At 42.9% G+C, this 23290-nt stretch overlaps 1 long non-coding RNA gene across 2 annotated transcripts in view; it reads right to left on the reverse strand.

Annotated features, from left to right (window-relative positions):
• Positions 1–1887: 1887 nt before the first annotated feature.
• Positions 1888–23290, reverse strand: part of LOC132593491 (uncharacterized) — a 134219-nt gene continuing 112816 nt past the window's right edge. For both annotated transcript variants that reach the window (XR_011377933.1, XR_009559083.1), the window contains one exon: positions 1888–5142. This is a non-coding gene — a long non-coding RNA (uncharacterized lncRNA). The remainder of the gene's footprint in view (positions 5143–23290) is intronic.

Below are 23290 nucleotides of genomic sequence, written 5' to 3' on the forward strand. Positions count from 1 at the left end.
GTAGTGGCTGATGGCCTGATGGCCATAGCATCCTTTGTTTGCTGATATGGCAGGCAACATTTTTTTCATCCACAGTGTCTCCCCTTGGTCATAACTTTGACGAATGTTTGGGAAGCATTTCATGACCAATTTTATCCCATTACATTAGGAAGTCTCATTCCTAGATCAGGCAAGGATTCTGTTGATATGCCACTCATGGTTCTAATTTTTGGATCTGTCCTTGTTAATTTAAAATTCTGTGGATCACCTGTCTTACTAGTCTATTATGATCAGGAAATGTTTTCCCTTGTTGCTTTTTCCCACATCTAGAGTTGCACTATTACAATTATTCTATGTAGAGTTGGGTATATATGATAAACTGTCTCAAGACTTAGCCATCATTAATTTTGTTGGAGACTTGGTTACACATTGGGTAATGCAAGAGAAGATCTTATAAACTAGATAGGGTAAGTAATATATGTAATAACATTAATAAGGTCATAGTACAGGAGAGAGAGACACAAAACAAAAAATTTGGAGACAAAACAAATCAATGATTAGTATAACTAGTTGTAATCTGGTTGCAATAAACAATCAAATCTACAGGGGAGCCAGCTGGAGAAGCCAAATTCTGGAAGGATCAGGTAGAAAGAGATAAATGTTTCACCTTTGTTTACAGTAAAGATACTTTATCAACGTGTAGGTCAGGGTGTAAGAGGAAAGCTTTTTCTGGAAAACAAAGATTAAATGCCAGTATATTTCAGAAAAAAAAGTCATAAAATTATAAATCATATTTATTAGTTCATTCAGTCCCATGTATTAATCCCTGCTGATCTGCATGAAGTTACCAGGTTTTCCATTGGAGTTTTGTTAATTTCTTACCCAGTTCAGTGGTATGATATAGAAGTTATCAGAAAATTATATTTGTCAAGAAGTGCTTTTGTGAATTTTCTTGAAGATTTTCATTTTATAAAAGCATCAGAGTAAAACAGTGATTGTCTGTAAACCCAAACATCTTTAGTTTCCCTCTTGCAACAAGACAAAAGGAGGTAAATTTAGACCAATTTAGCAATTAATGTTCCAGCATTTTATCTTACTTGAAATGACCTGGATATTCAATTAATTCCCATCATTTAACTTAGCAAAAAACAAGTTACCAAAAATCTGGAGAAACTATTTTAGATAGACATACCCAAGACATAATTATTTCCAAAGAGTTCACCTGAAAACTCTTATCTCATTTACCTTTATTTTGCGACTTATGAAAATATTATAATACCAAGTTAATTTTGTTGTTGTTGAAAAACTCTAACTGAAATAACATGAATCAACCTTTAGTAAACCTAGGTTCAAAAAACGTAAGGCATGTCTAAATTGATTAAATCGGTAAGTTTAAGCTAGCTTTAAAACAGGATGTTAATTTAATATTAAATATTTCCTAGATCACGTGAAACCTGAAATGCTTTCTGGCCAGTTTCTTTTATATTTAGAAATATTTAGTTTGTAAGCTCTTACTTTTAAGTCAAGTAAATAAAGCTCTTTTATAAATTTAATTTTGATAATATTTTCCAGAGGAAGAGACATCTCATATAATGGGCACACAGACATATAAACTGAAAAAAACTAGAGATCTCATAGCTTCAATTTAAAAACTTAGTTATGAATCAGCTATTACAATATAATCTTACTAGTTATTTATAACAATAGGAATAAGTTAAATCTATTTGCACAGATGACTGTTTTCATTTATTTTTTTTAACATCTTTATTGGAGTATAACTACTTTACAATGTTGTGTTAGTTTCTGCTGTATAACAAAGTGAATCAGCTATACATATACATATATCCCCATATCCCTTCCCTCTTGTGTCTCCCTCCCACCCTCCCTATCCCACCCCTCTACATGGTCACAAAGCACTGAGCTGATCTCCCTGTGCTATGCAGCTGCTTCCCACTAGCTATCTATTTTATATTTGGTAGTCTATATATGTCAATGCTACTCCCACACTTCGTCCCAGCTTACCCTTCCCCCTCCCTGTGTCCTCAAGTCCATTCCCTACGTCTGTGTCTTTATTCCTGTCCTGCCCCTAGGTTCATCAGAACCTTTTTTTTTTTAGATTCCATATATATGTGTTAGCATATGGTATTTTTCTGACTTCACTCTGTATGACTGACTCTAGGTCCATCACCTCACTATAAATAAGTCAATTCAGTTTCTTTTTATGGCTGAGTAATATTCCATTCTATATATGTGCCAAATCTTCTTTATCTATTCATCTGTCAAAGGACGCTTCGGTTGCTTCTATGTCCTGGCTATTGTAAATAGTGCTGCAATGAACATTGGGGTGCATGCATCTTTTTGAATTATGGTCTTCTCAGGGTATATGCCCACAAGTGGGATTGCTGGGTCATATGGTAGTGCTATTTTTAGTTCTTTAAGGAACCTCCATACTGTTCTCCATAGTGGCTGTATCAATTTACATTCCCACCAACAGTGCAAGAGGGTTCCCTTTTCTTCACACCCTCTCCAGCATTTACTGTTTGTAGATTTTTTGATGATGGCCATTCTGACGGGTGTGAGGTGATACCTCACTGTAGTTTTGATTTGCATTTCTCTAATGATTAGTGATGTTAAGCATCCTTTCATGTGTTTGCTGGCAATCTGTATATCTTCTTTGGAGAAATGTCTATTTAGGTCTTCTGCCCATTTTTGGATTGGGAGGTTTGTTTTCTTGATATTGAGCTGCATGAGCTGCTTGTATATTTTGGAGGTTAATCCTTTGTCAGTTGCTTCATTTGCGGATATTTTCTCCCATTCTGAGGGTTGACTTTTCCATCCTGTTTATGGTTTCCTTTGCTGTGCAAAAGCTTTTAAGTTTCATTAGGTCCCATTTGTTTATTTTGTTTTTATTTCCATTTCTCTAGGAGGTGGGTCAAAAAGATCTTGCTGTGTTGTATGTCACAGAGTGCTCTATGTTTTCCTCTAAGAATTTTATAGTGTCTGGTCTTACATTTAGTTCTTCAATTCATTTTGAGTTTATTTTTGTGTATTGTGTAAGGGAGTGTTGTAATTTCATTCTTTTACATGTAGCTGTCCAGTTCTCCCAGCACCACTTATTGAAGAGGCTGTCTTTTCTCCATTGTATATTCTTGCCTTCTTTATCAAAAATAAGGTGACCATATGTGTGTGGGTTTATCCCTGCACTTTCTATCCTGTTCCATTGATCTATATTTCTGTTTTTGTGCCAGTACCATACTGTCTTGATAACTATAGCTTTATAGTATAGTCTGAAGTCAGGGAACCTGATTCCTCCAGCTCCATTTTTCTTTTTCAAGATTGCTTTGACTATTCAGGTTCTTTTGTATTTCCATACAAACTGTGAATTTTTTTGTTCTAGTTGTGTGAAAAATGCCATTGGTCGTTTGATAGGGATTTCAGTGAATGTGTAGATTGCTTCTGGTAGTATAGGCACTTTCACAATGGTGATTCTTCCAATCCAAGAACATTGTATATCTCTCCATCTGTTTGTATCATCTTTAATTTCTTTCATCAGTGTCTTATAGCTTTCTGCATAGAGGTCTTTTGTCTCCTTAGGTAGTTTTATTCCTAGATATTTTATTCTTTTTGTTGCAATGGTAAATGGGAGTATTTCCTTAATTTCTCTTTCAGATTTTTCATCATTAGTGTATAGGAATGCAAGAGATTTCTGTGCATTAATTTTGTATTACCATTTTCTTAATTATTTTGGGTTTGTTTTTGTAAGTCTTTTCCTTCTCTTGTGTTTCCTGCTGAGAGAAGTTCTTTTGGCATTTTTTGTAAAGCTGGTTTGGTGGTGCTGAATCCTCTTAACTTTTGCTTGTCTATAAAGTTTTTAATTTCTCTGTTGAATCTCAGTGAGGTCCTTGCTGGGTAGAGTAATCTTGGTTGTAGGTTTTTCCCTTTCATCACTTTAAATATGTCCTGCCACTCCCTTCTGGCTTGCAGAGTTTCTGCTGAAAGATCAGCTGTTAACCTTATGGGGATTCCCTTGTATATTATTTGTTGCTTTTCCCTTGCTGCTTTTAATATTTTTTCTTTGTATTTAATTTTTGATAGTTTGATTATAATGTGTCTTATAATGTGTGTTTCTCCTTGGATTTATCCTGTATGGGCCTCTCTGCACTTCCTGGACTTGATTATTTCCTTTCCCATGTAACAGAAGTTTTCAACTATAATCTCTTCAAATACTTTTTCAGACCCTTTCTTTCTCTCTTCTTCTTCTGGGACCCCTATAATACGAATGTTGGTGCTTTGAATGTTGTTCCAGAGGTCTCTGGAACTGTCCTCCATTCTTTTCATTCTTTTTTCTTTATTCTGCTCTGTGGTGATTATTTCCACTATTTTATCTTCCAGGTCACTTATCCGTCTTCTCCCTCAGTTATTCTGCTATTGATTCCTTCTAGAGAATTTTAATTTCATTTATTGTGGTGTTCATCATTGTTTGTTTACTCTTTAGTTCTTCTAGGTCCTTGTTAAACATTTCTTGTATTTTCTCCATTCTATTTCCAAGATTTTGGATCATCTTTACTATCATTACTCTGAATTCCTTTTCAGGTAGACTGCCTATTTCCTCTTCATTTGTTCAGTCTGGTGGGTTCTTACCTTGCTCTTTCATCTGCTGTGTATTTCTCTGTCTTCTCATTTTGGTTAACTTACTGTGTTTGGGGTTTCCTATTCACAGGCTGCAGGTTCATACTTCTTGTTGTTTTTGGTGTCTGCCCCCAGTGGCTAAGGTTGGTTCAGTGGGTTGTTTAGCCTTCCTAGTGGAGGGGACTGGTGCCTGTGTTCTGATGGATGAGGCTGGATCTTGTCTTTCTGGTGGGCAGGACCATGTCCGGTGGTGTGTTTTGGGGTGTCTGTGACCTTATTATGATTTTAGGCAGCCTCTCTGCTAATGGGTGGGGTTGTGTTCCTGTCTTGCTAGTTGTTTGGCATGGGTTGTCCAGCACTGGAGCTTGCTGGGTCTTAGCATTGAGATGGAGATCTCTGGGAGAGCTCTCACTGATTGATACTACGTGGGGCCAGGAGGTCTCTGGTGGTCCAATGTCCTGAACTCGGCTCTGCCACCTTGGAGTCACAGGCCTGACACCAGGCCAGAGCATCAAGACCCTATCAGCCAAACAGCTTGAAGAAAAAGGGGAAAAAAAAGAAAGATAAATTTACTAAATAAATAAATAATAACTTTAAAAAATTAAAATAAAAAATTTTAAAAAAAGAGAGCAACCATACCAATAAACAAATCCCCCAATGATTACAAGCACTAAAAATAAACTAAGATAAACATAAATATCAGAATCAAATCAGTCACAGACAGCAAACCCCAAGTCTACAGTTGCTTCCAAAGTTCACTGCCTCAATTTTGGGACGATTTGTTGTCTATTCAGGTATTCCAGAGATGCAGGGTACGTCAAGTTGATTGTGGGGATTTAATCTGCTGCTCCTGAGGCTGCTGGGAGAGATTTCCCTTTCTCTTCTTTGTTCTCACAGCTCCCGGGGTTCTGCTTTGGTTTTGGCCCCATGTTGGCTTGTAGGTTGCCTGAGGGTGTTTGTTCCCTGTCCAGACAGGACGGGGTTAAAGCAGTGGCTGATTAGGGGTAATCTTGCTCACTCAGGCTGTGGGGAGGGAGGGGTATGGTAGGCATAATTGGAATACAGGGTGAGCCTGCAACGGCAGAGGCCGGTGTGATGTTGCACCAGCCTGAGGCGCGCCGTGCGTTCTCCCGGGGAAGTTGTCCCTGGATCATGGGACCCTGGCAGTGGCAGGCTGCACAGGCTCCCAGGGAGGTGTGGATAGTGACCTGTGCTTGCACACAGGATTCTTGGTGGCTGCAGCAGAAGCCTGAGCGTTTCATGCCTGTCTCTGTGGTCCGCACTGATAGCCGTGGCTCGCGCCCGTCTCTGGAGCTCCTTTAGGTGGTGCTCTGTCTTCTGTGGGCACACAGGGAAGGAATCCCCTCTCCTCGTGCACCCTGAAACAATGGTCTCTTGCCTTTTCGGCAGGTCCAGAGTTTTACCCCGACTCCCTCCCAGCTAGCTGTGGCACACTAACCCCCTTTAGGCTGTGTTCACGCAGCCAACTGCAGCCCTCTCCTTGGGATCTGACCTCCGAAGCCCAAGCCTCACCTCCCAGCCCCACCCACCCCAGCAGGTGAGCATCTCAGGCTGGTGAGTGCTAGTCAGCACCAATCCTCTGTGAGGGAATCTCTCTGCTTTGCCCTCTGCACCCCTGTTGCTGCACTCTCCTCTGTGGCTCTGAAGCTTCCCGCCTGCCACCCGCAGTCTCCACCAGTGAAGGGGCTTCCTAGTGTGTGGAAACCTTTCCTCCTTCACAGCTCCCTCCCAGAGGTGCAGGTCCCATCCCTATCCTTTTGTCTCTGTTTATTCTTTTTTCTTTTGCCCTACCCAGGTATGTGCTGATTTTCTTGCTTTTTGGGAAGTCTGAGGTCTTCTGCCAGCGTTCAGTAGGTGTTCTGTAGAAGTGGTTCCACATGTAGATGTATTTTTGATGTATTTGTGGGGAGGAAGGTGATCTCCATGTCTTACTCCTCTGCCATCTTGAAGGTCCCCCTAAGGCTTCATTATTTGTGGAAAAGACTTTTAAGACTTGTATTTGTTCTTGATAAATCCTTAAGGAAGCTATGAATTAGAATTTGGCTGAGGGAGCCTTTCCAGTGGTTTGAATTTAAAAAGGCCACTTTTAAATTCTTTTAAACTTTTCAGGTTCTACCTGATTGAGCTGATTAGGCTCAGTCTCAGTTCCTTGTGAGCTGAATTGACATTTCTGATTTGAAGAGATTTGTAAGACAAAGACAGTAGCTTTCAATTCCCCAAAGAACTGGTCTGTCACCTAAATGACATTAAGAATTGATTTGCCCAACTATATTTTCTTTAATTTGATTTTCTGAATGAGTGAGAAGATTTCTAGCTAAACTGAAATTTATGAGTTCTGTGTTCCAGAATTGCAGGGCTTAATTTATCATGCCTTCAGAAGCTTCCATAAGCAGTCAACAAAGCCCCTCTGAATGCACAGATTAGACCCAGAGCAAAAGCTCTGTTACTATTTTTATTAGCCCCTGAATATTAGTCCCCAGTTTTACTTTATATTATACAGGCTCAGGTAACCATAGTGGTTTCCTTTAGAATGTTTATTTAATGTTTCCTGAGGGGTAGATTCCTATGCTCTGTCTTATAATACCAAGCAGGGGAGGTGTTCCCCAGTGAAACATGTCTATCCCACAATATAGTTAAGCTCTTTGTAACCATCTTATATAAAGCTCATTTAAATATACCAATTTTTGTAAACTCTCATCTCAGTTATATATCTTTTAGTTTCCATTATGTTGACTAGAAAGAAAAAAATCACAATGTGAGAGTTGTGAGTTAAGTTTTATTTCAGGCAGAATGAGGACTATAGCCCAGGAGAGAGCATCTCAGGTGGCTCTGAGGAACTGCTCCTGGGCTATAGTCCTGATTTTGCTCCAAATAAAACTTATCTCACTGGCTTCCCTGGTGGCGCAGTGGTTGAGAGTCCGCCTGCCGATGCAGGGGACACGGGTTCATGGCCCGGTCCAGGAAGATCCCACATGCTGTGGAGCGGCTGAGCCCATGAGCCATGGCTGCTGAGCCTGGTGTCCGGAGCCTGTGCTGCGCAACGGGAGAGGCCACGACAGTGAGAGGCCCGCGTGTCGCAAAAAAAAAAAACAACCTTATCTCACAACTCTCACATTGTGCATTTTTTTTTTCAGTTGGCACTTTTGGCAACCAACAAAAGCGACCCAGAGCTGACTACTCTCCTTCACCTTAACTCTACAAGAACTGGAGCCTTGGTACCAGCAGAGGCCTCTTGAGCCCATCTAACTCCTCAGAGAGTTCAGACAGATTTGGGTGAGTCTCTCCTGGTTCTTGGATCTCCCAAATTGGTTGATGATCCTGAGTTTTATTTGGAGGTCTATAACAAGTACTTGGCCCCCCCAGTGGAGAGATACTGGGGTTTGTTCAGTTGAAAGAGACTAAGTGGTCTGGGCTGAGTGGTTAGGTAAGAGACTGGTCTGACACTTTTCCTTAATTTGGCTTCCCTTATAGAACTTGTTGGGATAAAAGTGAAGTTATTACAGGAGAACTTTGCTACAAAGTAAAGGGACAAGACGACTCCTGGTCAGTTACAGCTTTCTCAGCCAACTGAGAAGGTTACAGGAGTGGTGGAGGTGGAGTCCTTATACTGTGCAGTGGTCTCATAGGGCAACCCACTCATTAATTAGAAGACTTGCTCATCTGGGGTCACGTATAAGAATTGGTCATTCAGTGATCCAAACATCCACAGTGGTCTTAGACCACCAAAGGGAACACTAAGCCATGTAAGAAAGCTGAAATGACTCTAGGGGGATGTCTAGAGGAGTTAAGCTCACAACAGCACACTGGCCCAACACATAATTTCATCAGTAAATTTTATCCCTGACTAATTCAACTTTAAAATGGAAAATAGAGCCTTCCAAACAGAAATGAGGGGCCTCAGAAAACCAGCCTCCAACTAACACTGCAGCCAGGTTCATGTACATACAAAACTTAGAAGTACTCACCTATTTGGGAATTAAAGGAAAATTTTGCCCTATGGCCAAAATGGGCTCTTTTATTACATATGCAGTTAAGGCAAGCTGGTTTGAAAAACAAACAACATATTTTTAGAATCCTGACCCTGAGGGAACAAGTCCTTCTAGGAGAACTTGCTTTTCTCTCCCTGTGCCTCCAGACCAGGGTTCTCAGGAACACTTTATCTAGACCATCTCTAATTCCTGAGACTGAGAAAAAACGTGGAAAGACAACTTTTAAAATTCAACTTATTCCAACTCTTATTTATAAACTAGTGAGTTTTACATTGTAGCACCCGATTATTGACTATGATTTAAAATGAAGCTATGAGATCTCTGGTAGTATCTGTCTATATGTCTGTGCATTTTATATGTATGTATCTTTACCTTTGAATAGTATTACCAAAATTCATATATAAATGGGCTCTACTTGTGAGGGGGCTATGTTCTAGTTTGGTGAGAATAGGACTGAGTTGACGCCCTGCATTCAATTTGTGCTTTTCCTGGAATTTCTTTTCTGTTCTTTCCGGAGGGGAAGGGCCGAAAAAGGACCATTCCAGGGCGCGGCGCTGGGCTTGCCACATTTGGGAGCGCCGCCTGAAGTTGGGCGCACAGCCTCCCGACGCCCTGCCGTTGGGCTGGTGGAGGCCGCAGCACTGCTAGGGTTGTATCAGTCCTCCTGTTTGCACTATTTCTTTTTGCGACCATGGCCCCGCCTTAAGTATTTCTAATTAAGAAACAAAACCTCAGGAAACCGAAACTTAACCAGCCGCTCTCGCTTCTGTAATTACGCCTGCTGACCCCCCCCCCCCGCAACCGTCCAACCAATCAGACGGCGACTAGTGTCTCTGTTTGAAAGTCAACCAATTGGCGACTAGTGTCTCTGTTTAAAAGTCAACCAATCGGCGACTAATGTCTCTGTTTAAAAGTCAACCAATTGGCGACTAGTGTCTCTGTTTAAAAGTCAACCAATCGGCGACTATGTTTGTACCGGTCTATAAAAGAGTTGTACTAAACTCCGCCAGGACCTCTTAGCGTCACCGGCAACGAGTGCGCGGAGGTCCAGGTTCGAACCTGCAATAAATGACCCTTGCCGTTTGGCTTTGACTCTCGACTCTGGTGGTCTTGTGGAGGGGCCTCGCGACCTTGGGCATTTCATTTGGGGGCTCGTCCGGGATGCCCCCAAGCCCACCAGACATCAGGTCAACGGGTCATCGCTGACAACCGATCGGTAAGTAAGCCGGCTCAGGGTACCTTCTGTTTTGGGGACTAGGACAGTCCTGGCGGACGCGCTATAGGACACCTAGTCGGGTGTGGTTGGAGACGTCCACCACGACCCATCTGGGGCTGGCAGCCCATCTGAAGCGCGCACGCGATAACCTCCCCTTCCTCCTTTTACAGACTCCGCTATTGGGACTGCTCTTAATCACTTTTGTTTTCAGAGTAACCTTTTCTAATCAATCTCTTCCAGGACCTAGACATGGGCCAAGCACAGAGTACCCCCCTCTCCCTCCTTCTCGCAAATTTCGGGGATGTAAAGTCCCGAGGACACAACTTCAGTCTGGATATCCGGAGAAGAAAACTAATTACCTTCTGCCGCTCTGAATGGCCAACTTTCGGGGTTGGCTGGCCCACCGAGGGTACCTTTTGTCTTCCTATAATCCTAAAAGTTAAATCTAGAGTTTTCTTGCCAGGAAAAGAAGGCCATCCGGACCAGATCCCCTACATCCTGGTATGGCAGGACCTGGTAGAAAACCCTCCTCCCTGGATGACCCCCTTTTTGTCATCAGGGTCATGTAAGATCCTTGTGGCCCGACCAACTAAACCTCCCAAGCCTCAGACCCGAACTGCACCCATACTCTCTGACAGCCAAGACCTCCTTCTCCTAGACCCCCCCCCCCATATCAATCTCCTCCTGTGGCCCCACAACCAGTCCCCCTTCCTGCTCCTGGCTCTGCTCCTCTCCCCTTGGTAGAACCTCCTGCGGCCCCTCCCGGAGGGCCACCCAGGCCAGAACCGGAGGACCGAGAGGCAGAGACACTGCCGGTCCCCCTGCCCAATGAAAATAATTCCCAGGGGCCGGCTGGGCGTACTCGCGGACGCACTCAGCGCGACCCAGGGTTCCGCCATCCTGATTCCACCATAGCCCTACCCCTGCGAGAAATAGGCCCTCCCGATGAGACAGGGAACCCCCGACTCCAGTATTGGCCATTCTCTACCAGTGACCTATATAATTGGAAAACCCAGAATGCCCGTTTTTCTGATAATCCTAAAGACTTGATAGCTCTTCTAGATAGCGTTATGTTCACTCATCAGCCCACCTGGGATGACTGCCAACAGCTCCTCCGGATCCTATTCACTACCGAAGAACGGGAGCGAATCCAGCTGGAGGCGAGAAAACTGGTTCCTGGAGATGATGGTCAACCCACCGCTAACCCTGACCTCATCAATGCAGCTTTTCCCTTAACTCGCCCCCCGCAGGATGAATGGGACTATAACACCGGAGAAGGTAGGGGACGACTGCTCATTTATCGCCAGACTCTAATGGCGGGTCTCCGGGCTGCCGCGCGCAAGCCCACTAATTTGGCCAAGGTATATTCAATCGTACAAGGTAAAACAGAAAGTCCCTCCTCTTATTTAGAAAGATTAATGGAAGCCTTTAGGCAGTATACCCCTATGGATCCAGAGGCCCCCGAAAATCAGGCCGCCATTGTAATATCCTTCGTTAACCAGGCAGCCCCTGATATTAAAAAGAAACTCCAGAAGTTAGAAGATCTGGAGGGCAAACAGATACAGGACTTACTCCGTATCGCCCAGCGCGTCTTTAATAACCGGGACGCCCCAGAGGATAAACAACTTAAAGCCACTGAGAAAATGACTAAAGTCTTGGCGGCCATTGTTCAGAAAGATCAAGAGGGCCCCCCAGCCACTCGACCTCCCAGGCGACCATTGGACAGAGATCAATGTGCCTATTGCAAGGAAAAGGGCCACTGGGCTCGGGAATGCCCCAAGAAAAGGCAGCCGCGCCCCAACCAGGGGCAATGGCAACCGAACGCCACCCCAGTCCTGTTTACGCATGATACAAAGTAGGGGGGACGGGGTTCGGAGCCCCTCCCCGAACCCAGGGTAACCCTACGAGTGGAGGGGAAACCAGTCCAATTCCTGGTGGATACAGGGGCACAGCATTCGGTCTTGGTTAAGCCCCACGGGAAAATTTCTAACAAATCCTCCTGGGTCCAGGGAGCTACGGGAGTCAAACGTTACCTATGGACCACTCAGAGAACTGTGGACTTGGGCACGGGAAGGGTAACCCATACCTTTCTGGTCATTCCCGATAGCCCTTGCCCCTTACTGGGGAGGGACTTACTCACTAAAATGGGAGCACAAATTCATTTTCGGCCAGAGGGGCCAATCGTAACAGACCCTCACGACCAACCCATATCTGTGCTCACCCTGAACTTGGAAGATGAGTACCGACTTCACCAGGAACCACCCTCCCAAAATCAAGATATAGAGTCATGGCTTCAGCAGTTCCCCGAAGCATGGGCAGAAACAGGGGGGGTGGGACTAGCCAAACACCGCCCAGCCCTATTCATAGAGATCAAACCGGGGGCAGATCCTGCACGTGTCCGACAGTATCCCATGCCCCTAGAGGCCAAGACTGGTATCACTCCTCATATTCGCCGGCTTCTTGACCTGGGGATACTGCGTCCCTGCCAGTCGGCCTGGAATACACCCCTGCTGCCAGTCCGCAAACCTAACAGTAAAGACTACCGCCCAGTGCAGGACCTGAGGGAAGTCAACAGACGGGTCATAGACATCCATCCTACTGTGCCCAATCCATATACTCTTTTGAGCGCCCTTAGTCCAGAAAAACAATGGTATACTGTGCTGGACCTCAAAGATGCCTTTTTTAGTTTACCCTTGGTGCCCAAAAGTCAAGAACTCTTTGCCTTCGAATGGTCAGATCCCGAGAGAGGTATAAACGGACAACTCACCTGGACCAGACTTCCCCAAGGATTCAAAAACTCGCCTACCTTGTTTGATGAGGCCCTACACGAGGATCTCAGTGAGTACCGGAGACAAAACCCCAATGTAACCCTCCTGCAGTATGTTGATGATCTCTTAATAGCTGCTGAGACCGCTGAAGCCTGCCTGCAGGGAACCAGAAACCTCCTACGGACTCTCGGCACCCTGGGATACCGAGCCTCTGCCAAGAAAGCACAGATCTGCAGGCCTGAGGTAACTTACCTGGGATACCTATTGAAAGGGGGGCAACGATGGCTCACAGATGCACGGAAGGAAACCGTCCTCCGCATCCCCAGACCCACCACGCCTCGACAGGTGAGGGAATTTTTGGGGTCGGCTGGGTTCTGCCGTTTATGGATACTCAAATTTGCTGAAATGGCCAAACCGCTATACCTAGCCACCAAAGAGCAGACGCCCTTTGAATGGACAGAAGAGGCTGAGCAGTCATTTCAGCAGATTAAAACTGCCTTGCTATCCGCACCCGCCCTGGGTCTCCCTGATGTCTCCAAGCCCTTCCACCTCTTTGTAGATGAAAGCAAAGGCATAGCTAAGGCCGTGTTGACCCAGCCCCTCGGTCCTTGGCCCAGACCTGTTGCTTACCTATCAAAAAAAATTGGACCCAGTGGCTGCCGGCTGGCCTCCTTGCCTCCGGATGATCGCCGCCACGGCCCTAATGGTAAAGGATGCTGACAAACTAACTATGGGGCAGGAGTTACATGTCACCACCCCCCACGCCATCGACGGGGTTCTCAAACAGCCTCCCGACCGATGGATGAGCAATGCTCGATTAGTCCACTACCAGGGTCTACTGTTAAATCCCCTCAGAATCAGCTACACTCCGCCGCGGGCATTAAACCCTGCCTCCCTATTACCTGACCCAGATTTGGACTCCCCACTCCATGACTGTGCAGAGGTACTGGCCCAGATCCATGGGGTTCGGGAAGACCTACGTGACCAGCCCCTACCGGATGCACAAGTCACATGGTTCACTGACGGCAGCAGCTTTGTCCAGCAAGGTCAGAGGTATGCGGGGGCAGCAGTAACATCAGAAACTGAGGTGATATGGGCAGAGACTCTCCCCCCAGGGACCTCAGCCCAAAAAGCTGAATTAATTGCCCTGACCCAAGCTCTCAAGATGAGCAAAGGCCAAAAAGCTACCATATACACAGACAGCCGGTATGCTTTCGCTACCGCACATATACATGGGGCAATATACCGAGAGCGGGGACTACTCACAGCAGAGGGCAAAGACATCAAGAACAAAGAGGAAATCCTGGCCTTGCTAGCGGCCATATGGGAACCCAAAAAGCTAGCCATTGTACACTGCCCGGGGCATCAAAAACCCACGAATCCAGTCACCCGAGGCAACAATTTGGCAGACCAGACGGCTCGAAAGGCGGCACACACTCCAATACCATTACTTCCCCTGCAACTGCCGGATCCAGGCCCCCGGGAACTACCACCCCAACCCGACTACTCGGAGGATGACATCAGATGGATGAGCAAGCTTCCTCTAACCCAGGTTAGAGACGGATGGTGGCGGGACGCTAAGAACAATATCCTCCTTCCTGAGAGACTAGGAACCCTGGTCCTTGAACGGATCCACCGTAGCACCCACTTGGGCGCCCGACGGCTACAGGATCTCATCAGGCAGACTGGACTTAAAATTAAAAATGTCTCCGAGAAGACTGAACGACTGGTTGCTGACTGTGCAGTCTGCCAACTCCATAATGCCAGCACCCACCCGCCAACCACTGGCATCCGGGAGAGAGGAAACCAGCCTGGAGCCTACTGGGAAGTGGACTTCACGGAGGTAAAGCCTGGCAAATATGGGTATAAATATTTACTGGTGTTTATAGATACCTTTTCAGGTTGGACTGAGGCATTCCCAACCAAGAATGAGACTGCACGAATAGTAGCTAAGAAGCTACTAGAAGAGATCCTGCCCAGGTATGGCTTTCCAGTTATGATAGGGTCCGACAACGGGCCAGCCTTCGTTTCTAAGGTAAGTCAGGATCTGGCTTCCATACTTGGGGCTAATTGGAAATTACATTGTGCATACCGCCCCCAGAGTTCAGGACAGGTAGAAAGGATGAATAGAACTCTAAAAGAGACCTTGACTAAATTGACCATGGAGACTGGCGCTAACTGGGTAGTCCTACTCCCCTACGCTCTGTTTAGGGTGCGAAATTCCCCCTATAAGCTAGGATTTACTCCCTACGAAATAATGCATGGTAGGCCTCCTCCTATCATCCCTAACCTAAAGACTAACCTTATCCAATTGGACCCAGAAAATAATCTCCTGTCTTCCCTCCAAGCCTTACAGCGGATACACGAGACAATCTGGCCCAAACTAAAAGAGCTATATGCAACAGGACCCCCACCTACTCCACACCAGCTCCGGCCAGGTGACTGGGTCCTTGTCAAACGCCATCGACAAGAGACCCTAGAACCCAGGTGGAAAGGACCTTACCAGATCATCCTGACAACGCCGACAGCCATCAAGGTGGACAGCATAGCTGCCTGGATCCATCACACACACGTCAAGCCGGTGGACCCATTTTCTGACCTCATCAAGTCCACTAAAGCTGACGTCACCTGGACTGTTGACCGGAGTAAGAACAATCCCCTCAAACTGACTTTGCGCCGTACCCTCCCCCATGATGACCAAGGTACTGTTGATAGCCCTAATGATAGTCCTAACCCTCAACCCTCGGGCCACGAGGGGAGGATTCGGCCCTCCCCCCAATAAGAATACTTTAATACAACTACTATATGGTGCACCGTGCGAGTGCAGGGGAGGTACTATGGAGACTCCTGTTGTTCCCCGAGGGTATACTCATATGCAGGACTGCGGGGGCATAACTGCGTATCTTGTTCAGGAATATAGGGTTACCGGGGCCTCTCAAAACTGGCAATGCTACCATAAGCCTAAGCCACTCCCCCCTCGAGCTACTTGCCCCTGTTCCACCTTCCAGGAATCAATGCATAGCATGTGCTATTCCTCTTACCAGCAATGTATAGGGGCCAATAACAAGACTTATTTCACAGCCATACTACAGAATAATAAAAGCCCCACCATTAGTGATGATAATAAATACCTTCAGGCTGGATGCACTGGCACCCCCGGGACCCCGGTATGCTGGAATACCAGGGCCCCCACACATATGTCAGACGGTGGGGGGCCCCAGGACGCAGTGCGCCAGATAGAAACCCGAAGACAAATAGAAGAGGCCTATCGGCATCTGTACCCACAGCTCAGCTACCACCCCCTAGTTCTCCCTAAGGTTGATCCCTCTGAATTGGACTCCCAGACCATGTCCATACTAGAAGCTACTTTTGCGCTTTTGAATACCACCAACCCCAACTTAGCACAGGATTGCTGGCTCTGCCTTCCTCAAGGACCGCCCCGCCCTATAGCCATCCCCACCTTCGCCAATTTAAATATCAGCGAACGATGTAACCCTACTTCACTCCCCCAGCCGTTCCCCATACAATTTTCAAAATTTTCAACCACCTTTAATACCTCATGCTTTGTCAAGAACGATTCCCTCTCTAACGCCAGTATTGACTTGGGAATCCTTTCATCCACTGGATGTAGTCAATATGTCCCCGTGAACTCCTCCCTCTGTAGTCCTAATACCACTGTCTTTGTCTGTGGAAGTAACCTAGCATACACCTATTTACCCCCGAATTGGACAGGGGTCTGCACCCTGGCCACCCTTCTCCCCAATGTAGACCTGATCTCGGGAGACACCCCGTTGCCCATTCCCAGCTTTGACCTCTGGGCAGGGAGAACCAAACGAGCCATTACAGTCCTACCCCTCCTGGTAGGATTAGGAATTACAGGAGCTGTGGCCACAGGGAGTACGGGTCTTGGGGTCTCCCTTCACTCCTATAGTCAGCTGTCTAGGCAATTAATAGAAGATGTAGAAACTCTCTCTGGGACCATTCAGGACTTACAGGACCAATTAGATTCGCTGGCCGAGGTGGTCCTACAGAATAGGAGGGGCTTAGACTTGCTGACAGCTGAACAGGGTGGGATATGCCTCGCCCTAAAAGAAAAATGTTGTTTCTATGCAAATAAATCAGGCATTGTAAGAAACAAGATCCACCAGCTCCAGGAAGACCTAGCTCGCCGCCGGCAAGAATTAGCGGATAATCCCCTTTGGTCAGGATTTCATGGGATGCTCCCCTTCCTCCTCCCCATCCTGGGCCCTCTACTATGCCTCCTTCTCCTCCTCACTATAGGTCCCTGTATACTCAGTAAAGTCATGAATTTTGTTCGCGAAAGAATAAATACAGTCCAGCTAATGATATTAAGAACACAATATCAGCCCTGCGAGGCCTCAGAAATTGAAGAAACGGAGCCTTGAGGACCCAAGATTGGCTCCTCTGGTTCATGAGAAAGGGGGGAATGAGGGGGCTATGTTCTAGTTTGGTGAGAATAGGACTGAGTTGACGCCCTGCATTCAATTTGTGCTTTTCCTGGAATTTCTTTTCTGTTCTTTCCGGAGGGGAAGGGCCGAAAAAGGACCATTCCAGGGCGCGGCGCTGGGCTTGCCACATTTGGGAGCGCCGCCTGAAGTTGGGCGCACAGCCTCCCGACGCCCTGCCGTTGGGCTGGTGGAGGCCGCAGCACTGCTAGGGTTGTATCAGTCCTCCTGTTTGCACTATTTCTTTTTGCGACCATGGCCCCGCCTTAAGTATTTCTAATTAAGAAACAAAACCTCAGGAAACCGAAACTTAACCAGCCGCTCTCGCTTCTGTAATTACGCCTGCTGACCCCCCCCCCCGCAACCGTCCAACCAATCAGACGGCGACTAGTGTCTCTGTTTGAAAGTCAACCAATTGGCGACTAGTGTCTCTGTTTAAAAGTCAACCAATCGGCGACTAATGTCTCTGTTTAAAAGTCAACCAATCGGCGACTATGTTTGTACCGGTCTATAAAAGAGCTGTACTAAACTCCGCCAGGACCTCTTAGCGTCACCGGCAACGAGTGCGCGGAGGTCCAGGTTCGAACCTGCAATAAATGACCCTTGCCGTTTGGCTTTGACTCTCGACTCTGGTGGTCTTGTGGAGGGGCCTCGCGACCTTGGGCATTTCACTTGATTGGATTAAAGGAAATTAAATGCTTATATAAATTTCTCAGAAACAAAAGGAAATTGGCCAGGATGAATTTCAGATTCACAGGAACTGGGAAATATTGAGTATTAAATCAATATCTGGTATTAAATTTGAAGTTTGTTGATTTAATTAATATAGAGATGTCTTTAGAGTCATCAACATTAAGTATAATAACTTTGTAAAAGAGGTCAAATAAGATCTTCTTATATCTGTTGCAAATTGGTCAGCAAGAAAAATAACAGTATGAATTTTTTTTATTATTAAATTAAATACAAATGAGATAAGAGCTTTTGGTGAGCTCTTTGGGAATAATTGTTTTAGGAAAGTCTACTTAAAAATTAATCTCTCCAGATATTTGGTTACTTGAAATTTTAGAGTTGTGCTAAACTAAGTTAAAAGATGGAAGTTTATTGAACAGCTGGGTCATTCCCAAATAAAACAAGATAGTAAAACATTAATTACTGAATATAGGCTTCTTTTTACAGAGAAACAAAAGATATTTAAGAGTATTGATAAATACCTTTGTTGTGACTGAGATATTTTCTATAAGAAAGCACATGTTTTTAGAAATTATTATGGGTGTTTGTCAATCTACAGAATGCTAATGTAAAAGTTTATAATTGCTTCTTAATTTTCACTAGAAATTAAGATTTTTAAGAGTTGAGAATTCTAATTTAAATATGTAAATAAAGCTACTAGAAATAATGAAGGAAACATTTCAGTGTATAATAGGAAGGCAGGATGTGTGTTTTCAGTAAAAGAAGGTATGATGAATGGAATTGCATTTTCTTAAAAGAAAATAATTTTGGCTTAGAGCTCGTTGTTTATGGATGGAAAAAATAAGAGACAAACTTATACAGATACAGAAAGGGATGGAAGGTTTGTGGAAAAGGAACTTGAGAAAAGAGTTTGTGGATATCAATGTTTAGAATAAGTTTAATTGAGTAAATGACTTTATATACATATATACACATATACATATATAAACATATATTTATACATTTACATATATATTCTTTTTCAGATTCTTTCCCATTATCAGTTATTAGAAGATACTGAATATATATATAGTTTCCTGTGCTATACAGTAGGTCCTTGCTGTTTATCTATTTTCTATATAGTAGGGTGTATCTGTTAATCCAAAATTCCTAATGTATACCTCACACCCACTTTCCCCTTTAGTAACCATATTTGTTTTCTATGTCTTTGCATCTGTTTTGTAAATGAGTTCATTTGTATCATTTTTTTAGATTCCACATATAAGTGATACATATGATATTTCTCTTTTACTGTCTGACTTACTTCACTTTGCTATAATAATCACTAGGTACAACCATGTTGCTGCAAATGGCATTATTTCATTCCTTATTATGGCTGAGTTATATACACACACACACATATGCACATACATACATACACACCACAGCTTCTTTATTCATTCATCTGTTAATAGACTCTTAGGTTGCCTCCATGTTTGGCTATTGTAAATAGTGCTGCTATGAACATTGAGGTGCATGTATCTTTTCAAATTAGTTTTTGTCTTTTCTGGATATACACCCAGAAGTGGGATTACTAGATCATATGGGAACACTATTTTTAGAGGTTTTAAAGGAGGGTCCCCTTTTCTCCACACCCTCTCCAGCATTTATTATTTTTAGACGTTTTGATGATGGCCATACTGACCAGTGTGAGGTAATACTTAACTGTAGTTTTGATTGGCATTTCTCTACTAATTAGCAATATGGAGCACCTTTTCATGTACATGTTGCCATCTGCATATCCTCTTTGGAGAAATGTCTATTTCTTCTGCCCATTGTTTTTGTTTGTTTTTAAATGACCTGTATGAGGTATTTGTATATTTTGGAAATTAAGCCATTGTTGGTTGCATCATTTGCAAATATTTTCTCTGTGTCAGTAGGTTTTCTTTATGTTTTGTTCGTGGTTTCCTTTGCAGTACAAAATCTTTTAAGTTTGACTAGGTCCCAGTTGTTCATTTTTATTTCCATTACTCTAGGAGATGGATCCAAAAAGATATTGCTGTGATTTATGTCAAAGAGTATTCTGCTTATGTTTTCCTCAAGGAGTTTTATAGTATCTGGTCTTATATTTACTTTTTTAATCCATTTTGAGTTTACTTTTATGTATGGTGTTAGAGAATGATCTAATTTCTTTCCGTCCTGTTTTCCCAGCACCACGTATTGAAGACACTGTCTTTTCTCCATTGTATATTCTTCCCTCCTTTGTTGTAGATTAATGACCTATAAGTATGTGGGTTTATTCTGGGTTTTCTATCCTGGCCATTAACCTATGTGTCTGCTTTTGTGCCAGTACTATACTGTTTTGCTTCCTGTGGCTTTGTAGTATAGTCTGAAGTCAGGGAGCCTGAGTCTTCCAGCTCTGTTTTTCTTTCTCAAGATCAATTTGGCTATCCGGGGTCTTTTGTGTTTCCATACAAATTTAAAATTTTTTGATCCAGTTCTGTGAAAAATGCCATTGGTTAATTTGATAGGAATTGCATTGAATCTGTAGATTGCCTTGGGTAGTATGGTCATGTTAACAATATGGATTCTTCTAATCCCCAAACACCATATATCTTTCCATACATTTGTGTCATCTTCAATTTCTTTAAGTGTTTTATAGTGTTGGTAGTACAGGTTTTTTGCCTCCTTAGGTAGGTTTATTCCTAGGTATTTTATTCTTTTTCATACAGTGGTAAATGGGATTTTTCCCTAAATTTCTCTTTCTGATAGTTCATTGTTAGTGTATAGAAATGCAACAGATTTCTGTACATCAATATTGTATCCTGCAACTTTACTGAATTCATTGATGAGCTCTAGCTAGTTTTCTGGTGGCATCTTTAGGATTTTCTATATATAGTATCATGTCATCTGCAAACAGTGACAGTTTTACTTCTTCTTTTCCAATTGGATTCCTTTCATTTCCTTTTCTTCACTGCTTGCTGTGGCTTGGACTTCCAAAACTATGTTGAATCAAAGTGGCAAGAGTGGACATCCTTGTCTTGTTCCTGGTCTTAGAGAAAATGCTTTCAACTTTTCACTGCTGAGTATGATGTTAGCAGTGTTTTTGTCATATATCACCTTTAATATGTTGAGGTGTGTTCCCTCTATGCCCACTTTCTGGTGAGTTTTTATCATCATAAATGGGTGTTGAATTTTGTCAAAAGATTTTTCTGCATCTATTAGAAATGCAGAAATGATCATATGGTTTTTATTCTTCAATTTTTCAATGTGGTGTGGCACACTGATTGATTTGTGGGTATTGAAAAATCCTTGCATCCCTGGGATAAATCACACTTGACCACAGTGTGTGACCCTTTTAAAGTATTGTTGGATTCAGTTTGCTAGTATTTTGTTGAGTTTTGCATCAATGTTCATCAGTGATATATTAGTCTGTAATTTTCATTTCTTGAGGATCTCTGTCTGGTTTTGGTCTCAGGATGATGGTGACCTCATAGAATGAGTTTGGCAGTGTTCCTTCCTTTACAATTGTTTTGGAATAGTTTCAGAAAGATAGGTGTTAACTCTTCTCTAAATGTTTGATAGAATTTGCCTGTGAAGCCATCTGGTCCTGGACTTTTGTTTGTTGCAGATTTTTAAATCACAGTTTCAATTTCAGTACTTGTGATTGGTCTGTTCATATTTTCTATTTCTTCCTGGTTCTGTCTTGGGAGATTGTACCTTTCTCAGAATTTGTCCATTTCTTCTAGGTTGTCCATTTTATTGGCATATATTTGCTCATAGTAGTCTCTTATAATCCTTTGTATATCTGTGGTGTCCATTGTAACTTCTTTTTCATTTCTAATTTTATTCATTTGAGCCCTCTCTCTTTTTCTTCTTGATGAAGTCTGGCTAAAGGTTTTATGAATTTTATTTTTTCAAAGATCCAGCTTTTAGTTTCATTGATCTTTTCTATTGCTTTCTTTTTCATCTATATTTCATTTGTTTCTGCTCTGAACTTTGGTTTCCTTCCTTCAAATAACTTTGGGCTTTGTTTATTCTTCTTAGTTGCTTTAGGCATAAGCTTAGGTTGTTTATTTGAGATTTTGCTTGATTCCTGAGTTAAGCTTTTCTTGCTGTAATCTTCCCTCTTAGACCTGCTTTTGCTGCATCCCATATGTTTTGAATCATCATGTTCTCGTGTTCATTTGTCTCTCGGTATTTTTGATTTCCTCTTTGATTTTCCTCAGAGAGGAAATCCATTGGTTGTTTAGTAGCACATTTTCTCATCTCCATGTGTTTGTGCTTTTTGCAGTTTGGGGTTTTTTGTAGTTGATTTCTAGTTTCATAGCATTGTGGTTGCAAAAGATGCTTGATATTATTTCAATTTTCTTAAATCTACTGAGGCTTGTGTTGTGGCCAATCATTTGATCTATCCTGGAGAATGTTCCATGTGCACTTGAAAACAATGTGTCTGCTACTTTCAGTTGGAATGCTCTATAAATATCAATTAAGTCCATTTGGTCTACTATGTTATTAAAGACCTGTGTTTCCTTACTGATTTTCTGTCTGGATGATCTGACCATTGATGTAAGTGGGGTGTTAAAGTCCCCTACTATTACTGTGTTACTGTTGATTTCTCTTTTTATTGCTGTTAATATTTGCCTTATATATTGAGGTGCTCCTATGTTGGGTGCATATATATTTACACTTGTTAAATCTTCTTCTTGGATTGACCCTTTGATCATTAGGTAGTGTCCTTCTTTGTCTCTTCTAACAGTTTTTAAAGTTTATTTTGTCTGATATGTGTATTGCTACTCCAGCTTTCTCTTAATTTCTTATTGCATAGAATACCTTTTTCCTCTCCCTTAAATCTGTATGTTTGCCTAGATCTGAAGTGAGTCTCTTGTAGGCAGCATATATATGGCTCTTGTTTTTGTATCCATTCAGTTAGCTTGTGTTTTTTGGTTGAAGCATTTAGTCCCTTAACATTTAAGGTAATTAGTTCTATGTATATCCTTATTACTATTTTGTTAATTGTTTTGGATTTGTTTTTATAGGTTTTTTTCGGTTTCTTCTTTTGTTCACTCTCTTGTGATTTGATGACTATAGTGTTATGTTTGGATTCCTTTTTCTTTTTTATTTGTGTATCAGAGATTTTTGGTTAGATTTTTGGTGTGCAGTTTCCATGAGGTTTTTGTATGCGTGTGTGTGTGTATGATTGTTCTAAGCTGCTGACCTCTTAATTCTAAATGCATTTGGAATACTCTCCTCCTGTCACAATTACTATTTTTGATATCATATTTTACATCTAAATTTTTGTTTCCCTTAACTGCTTATGGTGGTTACAGTTGTTTTTACTAATTTTGTCTTTTAACCTCCCTACTAGCTTTGTATGTGGATGATTCCCTACCTTTACTGTATGTTTGCCGTTTCAGGTGAGTTTTTCATTCCATAATTTTCTTGTTTCTAGTTGTGGCCTTTTCTTTTTCACCTAGAGAAGTTCCTTTAACATTTATTGTAAAGCTTGTTTAGTGGTGATGAACTCTTTTAGCTTTTGCTTGTCTACAAAGC

This window comes from Globicephala melas, chromosome 1 (genome assembly GCF_963455315.2).
Source record: "Globicephala melas chromosome 1, mGloMel1.2, whole genome shotgun sequence".
Taxonomy (NCBI): Eukaryota; Metazoa; Chordata; class Mammalia; order Artiodactyla; family Delphinidae; genus Globicephala; species Globicephala melas.